This window comes from Aptenodytes forsteri, unplaced genomic scaffold, assembly GCF_000699145.1.
Source record: "Aptenodytes forsteri isolate BGI_AS27 unplaced genomic scaffold, ASM69914v1 Scaffold217, whole genome shotgun sequence".
NCBI classification, from domain to species: Eukaryota; Metazoa; Chordata; class Aves; order Sphenisciformes; family Spheniscidae; genus Aptenodytes; species Aptenodytes forsteri.
Window position 1 is genome coordinate 5987370 of NW_008796222.1, and position 12566 is coordinate 5999935.

Sequence of the window (12566 nt, forward strand, 5' to 3'; positions counted from 1 at the left end):
CGCCCCCCCGGGGCGTGCGTGGGGGAGCGGTGCACGGCAGAGGGCACCGGCGGCAGAAGGGGATGGAGAGAGATGCAGAGGGGTCACCTTTGCGGCGTGACGGCAGCGCGACCGTGGGGCAGGGACGGCCGGACAGCTTCCTTCTTCGTGATCATCCTCCGCTTCCCACGGGGACTCCACGCGTAGTGTTTTCTCTGCTCCTTTTAATCTGGATATTAAGCGGATCGTGATTGTTCTTGGTGTTTTTCTACACCGGTTGATGTAACAGATCACCTGAGAAGACCTGCTGGAAGACCGTGACAGGACTTCACAAGCAGTATCAAAAGTCATCTGTCCACCTTGCACGGGTATACGCAACTTCACCTGCATGGGCATATGCAGTTTTACTTTCCACCGTAGCTACATCTGAATTTCAGAGTAGTGTCACTGAAAAATTTCACAGAATGACTGTGGGAGTTTTGACGGCGTGTGCTTTGCATTATGCTTTTGATATGTTTTTCAACCATTTCAATGTTTTACAACTTTAAAAGAAAAAAAAAAGAAAAAAAGAAAAAGCCTTGACTGATGTTATTCTTGATGCTTAGTTTCACAAGTTCTTCTGTAGAGTCTCTGGACAAGCAGGAAATTTGGAATGTATGTACACTCCTTCTGTCAGTCCCAGTGCACTACAACCTGGACAGTTATCTCTGCTTTCTAACCCAAACCCTTGAACATGAGGTACAAATACAAGATTTAACCCCTTGACTGACCTCTTGAGCCCACCAGTTACCAGGCTGCTCCTTGTCACACCACACCTTTAAGCTCTGAGCAAACAGATACGCTGGAGGGGAGATTCCTCATTCTTAAACTTGCACTTTACTCAAGTTCCTGATCTTTTCATCTCCTTCCAAGGGGGAAAAAAGAAAGAAAGAAGGGAAAAAAACCTCAAACCCGAAACAATCCCTGATTGGTGTATTGCAGCAGGACTAATCAGATACGAATGTGAAAATACCAATTTTCTACAGTGCCTTCCACACAAAAGATGTTGCAGCACTTCTTTGGCAGGAACAAGGATGTATCAGTGTAAAGGTGCTTGTGAATAGGCTGCTGGAGATTTAGTGCCTGAAAAAAGCGGTACCATTCTAAGTGTATTTGCATTAGGGCTTTTACCACAATAGCTGTGTCAGCAAAAAATCATATCCCGCCCCCGTGTGACATGGGTGACGATATTTCTGAGAAGACGACAGCCATAACTGAGAACAGCTCTGGGGACCCCGAAAATGAACAAGAAGAAACAAGGCTGGGGCACTGTTCTCAGGGAGGCGGCAGGATTCGCCTCTTCTAGCTTCACCAGAGCTTAAGGGCCCCGCCACAGCCAGTTTCCTGATTTCTAATTGTGTGTTGCACCCCCCAGATGAAGTTGTCTTTTTGCAGTACTTCCGGAATGTGACTCCTCTCAGCACATTTCACCTGAGATTATTTTCGTTCTCTCCATTTGGGAAGGGGGAAGACTGAGGTGTGGACTGATGAAGTGGTTTGTACGGTGCTGCCCAGCAAATCAGCACTGCAGCTGACTCGGGGTTACTGATGCTCGGCTGTGACTTTATGATCATTAATACTGAATCTGTGCCTTGCAGCTATGACTTCGGGCATAAATACAAACCTTTCTGTCAAGCTAGCCAGGTATAAGCATGGTATATAGTGTTTATGTCAACTTTACGCTGACCTTCTGTGGGGAGGCTAGAAAAAAAGCTGCCAGCTTTCGGCCCAAGAGCGGCTGAGGCAAAGTTGCCCCTGCAAAGTGTTTGGCCGCATTTGAAACAACAGCTGAATGCAGTGCCACGCTCTGGGTTATGTGGCTACAGAAATCCTGACCTTACATCAGGTCCTCCGAAACTGCCATTGGCCACCCTATGAAAGCATGGCTTCCGACTCCTGTAACCACTGCCCAACCTCTCATCTCACTAATACTCAGCTTTTACTTTTTTTTCACAATACTGTATAAACATCTCTTTTCATCCATTCCTGCAAGGCAGGTAAATGAAATGTTACTTTCATTTGACAATTCAGGAAAAGGAGAAAGCGGCTAAATAACAGCTCCCTGCTGGTGTGGCAGCTGCTCTCCGGAGTCCCAGCAAAACCCACCAGTGACACTCACCCTCGGCTAAGGTAAAAGCACAATCACGAGCATGTTTTAACTCCTGCTAAATTTTGAAACTTTTAAAAACATGTCCTAACTTGCCATGTGTAGACGGGACACAAATGTATTTTAACAGGTTTGCTGGCAAATGCACTAAAATGCAACACACCCTGTCAACACTGAGAATTTGAAAACATGTTAATTAAAAGTTTTCACTGACACTTTTTTTTTTTTTTTATTACACCTTTATCCTCGTCCAGACAAGCCTTTAAAGAAAGTGAATCTAAGAGCGGTTTTGGGGGCTGGAATCCAGTGTTTACAGAAATCCTGAAACAGCGTGTGCTTTCTGGTGTTCCCATTGTGCCTCTCCCCTGGGCTATCCGAGCTCTGAGGAGGTGCTGGGAAGCCTCCTTGTGTCCTGGGGTGCACGGAGACCTTTCCTCTGTGCAGGGAGGGCAGCAGGCAAAACAAAAAATGATAATCAAAGTTTACACCGAGAGATAATGTTCCCTATATGCCAATCTACCCCGAAGCCCTTTCTTCTCTTGTTCTGGTCTTTATGGAGAAACAGTGTAATGTATGCATAGGAAAGAAAACATCTTGCTTTCCCAGGAACCGTCAGGCTGGGACAATGAGGGAATTTCATTCTTGTTTTAATCTGTATATACTTTCTGATAACGACAGAACAGGACAATATGATCTGAATAATGTTAAAAGTTCAAGTTCTAAAACTAAATTCAGATTTGTGGAATAGTTGCATCTTTTCCTGTTTCTGAGAAATGAGTATTTCATGATGTCCTAATCAGTGCTGGGATTTCTTACTGACACATCGCTTCAGTTTCTTCAAGCTTTACTCCAGTTTGGTGCAATGCTATTGAAGGCTTTTAACCTTTATGTCATTCACAACCATTACAAGCCCTTTACTAATATTTGCCAAGCTTTTATTAACTGAATACATTCAACAATGTTTGTTAAGTAGGATCCAGACTGTTTGAATGTCCGGTGCGCTGGGAAACTGAAAACTTAACAGAGCTTATTTATTTTAAAAGTATCATACAGTTTGTCTTTCTCATATCTAATAAAAAAATACCTGTCAACCAACTAGATAACCAGCCTCCAGTAATGAGGCTGGTTTCTTCTGGGGAAAAAAAAAAGACCCACAAACTAAAAGCAAGAATAAGAAAACCTGACAACAAACCCAACCCAAAACAAACAAAAATTCCTTAGATCATACAAAAGCAAAAACATTCCAGTAAAGCTCAAGCCCCTCCCTTAAGAGCAATCACAGCAAGAAACAACAACTAACAGGGAAGGTGGGAATATACCACTAAATGACTGGTCCCCGCTATATGCTGATTCTGCTTTAAAGAACCACATTTCAGCAGCAAAGAAAGGGCATTGGGGCTCCAATGCATTAAGCAGTGCGTGAACAAAAAAATGGAGATAGTAGCCCTGCAGTAGGAGTTGTAAACATTTTACATCCGTCAGTTCTAAGGATAAATACTGCTCCGACTGTAGTTCCCCAACAGTTTTACCCGGGCTAAGTCAACGCTGCGGCAGTCCTTTGCTCCCTTCGTTCCTGTGTTCTGGCCCTACAGCTCCACTCCCCCCATTGTGCGTGCCCTGGCTTTCCTCTGACCTCCTCATAAGCCATTTTAGAGAGTTAAACCAGCAGAAAACTATTGTCTCTCTTTTTTTCCCCCTCCCCTTTTTGAGGGGGGAAGGGTAGTTTCCTGCTGGTTTAGCTTCTGTAACTCTTGGTGTGGCCAGACAAGTAGAAGCGATGACAAGCAGGTGATAACCTGATTCGGCATGAAGTTAAACTGCAGTTCCAATGACATTTGCTTCAACACCACCACTGCGTCACACAATCCCCCTTCTCTGCAACTTCTGCTCATTTCCATTTTCACACTCCTCCTTCAGTTGTGCTGGGAGGACTGATCTGAGTGAAAAATGCCCAATAACCAGGTATTCGTTACAACGGCATTGACAGGCGATGCCTCACCAAGTTTTTTTGAAAGACCATGTGTGCTTTAATGATGAGTGCTTTGTGTCATGTGGCTACAGCGTTTTTGATGAACAAGCCAATGAGGCTTTTATGAATTTCAGCTAGATCGGTGTGTATGGAGAAAACTTAAATAAGAGTGGAACCATGCACAGTTACGCTAAGAAGTGTCACAAGGTGTGAAATGAAACTGATGGCCCCAGCTAAACAGAAAGCCATCTAAAATAGGAAATAGGAAGCATTTGTGCTTGTCTCAGAGACTTGGATTCCTGATATTTAGTTGTTGTGAATCGAAACTGATTTAGGGCTAAATCGAGCAAGGGCTCAGGGTTGTGGACTTAACAACCTCCATGTCAAGTGCCTAGGCTCTCTCTAGGGCTCCGGCTGCAGGGAGAAAGCCAAGTGCCAAAGTCTGTAATTTGCTTGGCTGGCAGGTAGAGGCTGGTACCCCGAGTCTGGTTTTATGATTCTCTCTGCCTGAACAAATACATTGTAGCCACAAGGTGCAAAAGGCTAAGCCGGTACAAGTTGTTGTTGTTGTTGTTATTATTATTATTATTACTATTATTATACTCAGCTCAGGAAGATTGTTTGCTTCAGGTAACTGGAATAAACACTATTGACTGCATCCCAGTCAACTTGGCAGAAATTTGTGTGACCTGTACTGTCTGGTGTCCTAGTAGGGCACAGATTTGATATCAGTGGTCATATAAGCCCCAGCTACACAGAAAACCATCTAAAATAGGAAATAGGAGGCATTTGTGCCTGTCTCAGAGACTTGGATTCCTTACATTTGGTTGTAGGGAAGCATATCCCTTCACTCGGGAGCCGGTGCTCTGTCATCTTTCCTGCCGTGAGGTGCTTTAGCCCCTTTGAAAGCTTAAGAGGCAGTCCCCTTTCATCCAGCAGATCAATGGTGGGGCTCAGGAAACACGGGTTTAATTCCCACCTAAGAAAATTTCAATCCCTTCATTTACCTCCCCCTGCTTTTCCCATGAAGTTCTAGGGTGAGGGAGTGTGAGCACAAATGTTTCCATTTTCTCTTGCTGAAGCTGTTCAGCAAATGAATTAAGAGTAGCTCTTTGGCATGGAGAATTACATAGTAATTGCTCCAAAAAATGAATACGATTCTGCAGTCTAATTGTTTAGCTTGCTTGCCTGGGAGCGGGAGACAGCTTGCCCCGAGTCCTTGCTCCACTGAAAATGCTACTGTTTCCTAGTTTCTAGCTCTTGGAGCAAGCAAGGGCTGGCACCCAGAGCCCAGTGTTAGCAGTCTGACTCAGTGACTACAGTATACAGTTGTGATTCTTTTTTATCTCATTCTTCAGTCCCCAAATAATAATTTCTTTGCAAAGTGGAACAAACTGAGCAGAGAGAGGTGGTACGCTGCGGCAGTATCATGCTTGCAGCTAGGCAAGTCAGCTGCGCAGCTTACGCTGGGGTTAAGAGAGGATTGCATGCCATGGCCCCTTCACTACCACGTGACAGGACCTTCTTCACACACAGGGTAGGTCAATGCCCATGGACATCACACGCGCAGAGACCTCCTCCGTGTCTCTCCAGGGAAGCGCCTTGGGCACCTGCTTCTGGAGCTCTCTGAAGAAAGAGGACAACTGAGGTGGGAAACAGTCTGTTGGTTGGGCACCTCTGGTAGGACCTCTAGCCTCTTTCTTTCTCTCTGTTGGCATTTTGAAAAACTGTGACAGATCACACCTTCAAGCTAGGACTACTGGGTCCAGTCTGATGAATTCAGCAACTGAGTGATGGTTTTAAATTCTCAGTTTGGGTTTGGACGACGAAAATGCACATATGACCCTTTGTAGATCTAGCTGCAGTTTTTAACCCCTCAACAGAAAGACAGGTTCATTGACACTTCATATTAGCTACGTCAGGCCTTCCATCTTTTTTTTTTTTTTTATTGGCACAGTGAGAGAATGAATCATACTATTCAGAATATCATTCCAGTATTATATACCCACCACAATTTTATTTTGGTTTAGATTATGTCTAAACATTTTAATATTAGAAAGTGTTTATTCTATGTGTATTTTGTCTTTTAGCACCTTGCTTTTCATAGTGACCTGATGCAAGAGGATTAGGTTCATACCCAGTTCTGCAAACGCCTAGAAGCGTCCACCTTACTTATACAGCAAGTCCAGTTGTCATTAGGAGTATGGATCTGTAGGATGAGAACCACCAATTTAAGTTTAATAGGTAAAGGAAATTACTGTCTGCACGTTGAGGGGATTGATCCAACCTCTTAGCGTAAGAAATGGGTAATGGAGGTCTTTTTTTTTAACAATGACTTTAGAAGTTTGCTGTATAAATGTTCCTGCAGCCACATACTGATTTTTGAATATGTAGTGACTGGGACAACTGAGAGGTCATTTCTGCAGCCAATATTGCAAGAAACCACAGCTATGAGGCTCAAAGGCTGCAGGCCAGTAAATTAAGCATTGTTAAAACAAATGGGTTAACAATTACAAATTCAGCTGTTTGATTTAGAAGGGCACATATGTGTGATGCAAGAGGCAGGAGGGGTTACTGGTAAAATAACTAGTTTAAGACGGGGGCATTTGTGCCCATATTCCTGCCCCGTGGCAGACTGCCCATGCGATTGGGGTAAGTGTCTGTAGGTGTATCTGCCCTGCAGACCAGGCTGCTGGATTGGGGCACTAGCTGTAGTACATCTTGTTGTGGATATTGGAAGCTGACACAGAGATAAGCACAGATGAATTGATTCCACATCTTGGTGAAGAAAATTTTTCTGCCTTGATCTCTCTGTGTCCATGTTGCCAAACACACCTTGTACCCAAGCTGCTATCAAGCCACTGTCAAGCGAAGGCAGCAGGAGGGCTGCATGGATGAACAAGAAGCTCCAGACTAAACTCACACAAAAAGAAAGCACTCAAGAGGCAGAAGCAGGTGACCCAGGAGGAATATAGACACAGTGTGCTTGGATGGGGTTAGGAAAGCCAAAGGCCACCTGGAGTTGAATCTGGTGAGGGATGAGAAGGACTTCTACATGTACATCAGCAGCAAAAGGAAGACTAGGGAAAATGTGGGCCCACTACTTAATGGGGCAGGGGCCCTGGTGACAAAGGATACAGAAGATGCCAAGCTACTGAATGCCTTCTTCACCTCAGTCTTTGCTGGTAAGACCAGCCTTCAGAAACACCAGGCCTCTGAGATCAGAGGGAAAGTCCGGAGCAAGGAAGACACATCCTTGGTGGAGGAGGACCCCGTTGAAAGGAACATTTAAACAAACTCAATGTATACAAGCCCATGGGATCTCATGGGATGTGCCCACAAGAGTTGAGGGAGCTGCCTGATGTCACTGCAAGGATACTGTTGGTTATCTTTGAAAGGTTGTGGTGATCAGGGCAGAATCCTGAGGAGTGGAAGGAAGCAAATGTCACTCCTATCACCAAGAAGGGCAAGAAGAAGGATCTGGGGAACTATAGGCCAGCCAGCGTTGCCTCAGTTGCCGGAGAGAGAGGCTGTGGAGTCTCCATCCTTGGAGATCTTCAAAAGTGACCTGAACACAGGCCTGGGCAACCGGCTTTAGGTGACCCTGCTTGAGCAGGAGGGTTGTACTAGATGATCCCCAGGAGGGCCTTCCCACCTCAGCCATGCTGTGATTCTGTGTGATTTGGTGTGTGATGTTGTCTATAGTGCTGCCTCAGCTACGCCTATACTCACTTCAGTTTCAAGATGTTGCATTTCTGTCACCTTGTGCCTCAGTTAAGTGGTTTATGAAACATGGATATTAATACATCTTCTTATGTGCCTTGGAAGAATAAATACACCAAAGATTGTGAGGTGCTTTCAGTAAATGGGGCATACAAATGCCTTCTGTACACATTTATAGGAAAGAGAAACTTCACAATCTTTTTTCCCCTGCACAGTACAAATTACATTAAAGTGTGAGAAAACAATATCTGTAATAATGTTCTTGAACCTAGGTCCTAGGAAGCTGAGAAAATCATAGGTTTAATGTGAACCCCTGCCTTTATAAGTTCCCATGCCTTCTATGATACTATGTTAGAGTCTATACAGAGTAGATGAAACGGTGTCATAGTAATTTTTGTTTATTCCTTTTAAATTATACTTTCTCACACTTTAGTAAGGTCTCCCATTTCCCCCATGCAGCTATAAAAGGCTGGCCTCAGTCTGTTTAGGCTCAAGCCATGCACGCGGTCTTTTATTGACAAAAGCAGATGGCGATTTCCCCTACAATCCGTTTCCTTTTCACTGACTGGCATGTGAAACACGGAGAGCATACTGGAGGACATGCCGTCATACCATGCCAGCCGCAGAGCACTCCCCTTGCATGGGAGAGCCCAGGACCTGCCTGCCCATGAGGGATCTGAATTACTGGAAACTATTTCACATTTGGCTTAGAGCTATTTTGAAATCTTCAGCTGTATCCTTTATTTCTTCCTTCTTAGCATGTAAATGTTCTTTTTATAGCAGCTATTCTTACAGAATTTATAGTTCTCTTTTCTTAAAGCTTCTCATTCCCACTTCCTCATTTTTATTTAAGTCAGTCCCTTTTCATCTCCTGGGCATACCATGCTATGCAAAACCATACATTCAAACGGTGAAATCTTGTGTCTTCCTCAAATTGACTTATGATGCTGGCTTCTATTATCCAGTTTTTAATCTTCAAAGTGGCAGTTATGTCCTTTTTGCCATACTGCCTCTCATGCTTATGAGGACCTCCGCAAAATGTGTTATTATCTTCCTTCGTATGCTTCCTTAAAATCCCCCTTTGCTATTAAACCTACCAGTGCAGAGCAATGACTGGTTACTCCATTGATTTCAACTTTTTTCCTTGGATTTATTGGTAGTTATTTGGAGTCTGAAATCTCTGTGGGATCAAGCCTATCTTTGTGGGCTGACATTGCCCTGTCAGTTAGCACAAGGACAGAAAAAGTGCAAATTTAAGCCTCTGAGGTGCTTTAATCCTGGCAGTCCCTGGGCAGAGTTCCCCTTTCTGCATCTTACTCAGAATTGCTGGGGAGGATGTGCAGCTCGCTCGGTGTGTGGACATAAAGCCTGTAAAGAGCTTTGGAGCAACAACTGGTTTGACACAGCACATGCAAGGAACAATTTATCTTTCATTCTTAGGCCCCAGTACATCCTGGGCACTTTCACTTCTTTTTCTTTACCTCTGTCAGGATTTTTAGATTGCTTTTCACACGGCTATGTTCAGCACTATTTCTTTCAGAACCATTTCCATTTAAATTTTTCATTCATGTACAAAGAAAAATTTCTGAAATGGACTAATAGAGCATCTGACTCATTTAAATGCTTATAAGCCTAATATTGCATTCACATTACTGAAAAATACTGAAATGTTTTTCTTAAATATGAATTTTATGAAACATTTATAATCATGGGAACTTTTTGTATTCTTAAGCATTGTGAAGTTTGTACATACAAGAACATTTGAGATGCAGTCATGGGTGGTCTGGAAGACTGAGCAGCAAGCATGAAGCACCTCCACACTAGTAAGGGCAGGAAAAATTCAAGCCAAAGATGATGGAAAAGCAACAATTATCGCTGGCTGTGCAGTTGGATTTTCAGTGCCCAAAGAAAACAGGTAACATCATGCTTTTTGAGATCCCCTTCCAGGCTTTGCACATTTGCAACAAAGTGAAATTTAGTTCTTCTACAGGCTGCAACCTCTGTGGTGGTGACAAACAGAAACTCACATTCAAGCAGATTCAAAATGGAGCTGCGCCTGGCTTAAGCAGGCAAATTGAGAGCATTCAGCCTGCGACGTTTGTTCTTTATGGAAAACACAATTTGAGCCTTCACTGACATTGATACTAAAAAATGCATCATATTATAGTGCTATCAAACTTTTCGAGCAAGGGGTCAGTGGGTTTCTTGGGAAATTCGGATAAGAACAGTTTCTTTCTTCTTTACGAGCTCATCACTCCTCAGATAGAGCAGAGACCAGTCCTTGAAAGGCTTTCATATCTCACCTCTCATACTTCACACCTCATATAAAACCTCTTTATAGAGGGTTGGGCACAGGGGGACTTCTGCCCTCCTTCCCTCAGGGTGCAGGACCCTGCTTCCAGCACAAACCCTTCCTCTTCTCCTACTCCCCCCCCACCCCCTTCTTGGGACCTACAGGTCCAACAAGTGACCCCACACATGCAGAAGCTCTACACTGCTTTGGCACTTGCTTAAGGAGAAAGAGGAACATGGCTGACCGGGGTGAAGAAGGAGCCAGGAGCTGAGGTGGGTTTGGCTGGACCTGGCCAGTGGAGCAGAGGGGCAGGGCACTCGTGTCCCAGACACTCAGCTCTGCAGTAGTGTCAGCAAGCTGAAATGTCATCGTCCTTTGGTACCATCATCAGCAAGCACAGCTATCCTGCCCCTGACCGTGCTGTTCATCGTCCCAGGAAAGGAAGCTTTCTTTGTTCTGTACTGTCAGGTTGTGCTTTGGAGCAGATAATTGTATCTGGAGAAGGCATTGTGTATGATTAGAAGAAGCCAGGTTGTCTGAAAGGTTTCAGAGGGGAGGTTTTGGCATTACAGCACCTGAGACTGGGAAATGATTGTATTATCTGGCTGTTTCTCCTCAGAGATGCAAACTGTATCCAGCTGCCTGGCCAACAAAAGGGTGAAAAGAGGAGGAAGGCTGACCACACCTTTCTCCAAGCTGTGGGTTCCCTTTATCTTTTTCTGCTGAGACAATGCAGGAAACACAATTTAAGTTTGCCTGGGTGTTGATACAGACTGGTGATACAAGGCCGCGGTCTCCAGCTCATTGCTACGGTCGGAGAAGTGCTCGGGGCAGGACATTTCACTCACTCTGTAGGAAATGCACATCTTGGGGGTGGGTTAGGTCCTTCCGTGAGGTGTTTCTAGCAGTACTGTTCGGAAACTCTGGTGAGGGGGACTCCAGCTCACTGCCCCGGTGGGCGGCCCTGTGCCCGTGGGTGGGAAAGCAGGGGTTGGCAAGTAAATTATTAGAGGAGCACAAGGTCCCTGAGCCTCAGAAAAAAAAAAAAGTGGGCTTCTCACAAGCTGCATTTTTGGATGTATCATAATGTAGTGAGTTGCTTCCCTTCTGATGCCTCAAAATGAGGTCCGGGGCAAATCACCCTGCTTCTTTCTCTTCCTCAAACCTTCATGGGTGGCCCCACAGAGATATCACCAAGTTTGGCAAGGGAATGAAAAAATGCATTGTTTTTATTTTTATATCTATATTTTCTTTTTGGTTTGAGTTACTTGGAAATCTCTTTATATAAAAATACTTTCCAATGTCATTTGTTTCCCTGGGCGGAATTCGTCTTCAGCTCTGCAGAAATGCTGTACAAATGTTATACTCTCACAGTTGTACTTGAGCAGTTGTCAGAGTCTTCAGAAAAGGTAACAGAATATAAACTAATAGAAGCATTCAGACCCAGTATTTCTTAATTTTATTTTAGTAGCTGATGATAGATTGTGGGTTCGGTTAGATGCGGAGGAAGTCTTCCAAACACAATGTTTTTCCCCTTAAATTTTGTACTTCATAACCCAAATCTGTATATACCTTCAAGTACATCTACACACAAATATATCTGTTATGCATTGACTCACTGATACATTCATCATACACAACCCTTTACAAGTATCACAAACTTGCTGCAGTTAAACAGAGATAAGAGCAACTCAAGTTCTGGTTTTAATTCTGCTTAACTCAGCATGTGTGTTTAGATATGTCAACTGTAGATGAGATTTCTGAAAGGTGTCCTTGGTAAAATCAGTACACATTTTAAGTTACTCTTACACTTCATCAACGAAGACATGGTTTGGTACTTATTAGATCTTAACCACTGAAGCAGCAGATATATAGGATTAGGAGAAAATATGAAAGGTAGAGTGTTGCATTACTCAAATCACCACTATATTTGCATATTTCTGAAACAGAAAATCAAGCCAGCTCTGGTTTCCAAAGAAGTTATTGAAAACCTCATTGACGTCTGCACTTGCCATTGCACTGTGCTTTTATTAGCTCTATTAATGATGTTAGGCAGATACATATTGTTCTCTTTCAAGCAGTTTTTACAGGGTTAGTATCTAAAGTGCTTTGTTTTCTGACTAATTTTAGTGATAATTGATAACAAAGAATACATGGCAATTGTAGAAATTTGCTTTTCTGAGAACTGTTTTGTAACCAGGTCCAACAGCCCTGTGGAAGATCCACCATCCCCCTGTGTTAGTCTTCTTACCTTGTTGAATTATTATTATTATTATTATTATTATTATTATTATTGTTTATTAGAGTAGCAGGGCCAACAAAGTAAGGCTTTTCAGGGTGGTAGTCAAATGCTGACTAGTAAGCAGCTCCCACCAAGCCCAAGGTTTACAGTTAGACAAGACAAACACAGGAATGGGGAAGAGAGCATGGCAGCACAAGCAGAAACAGCCCAAAAA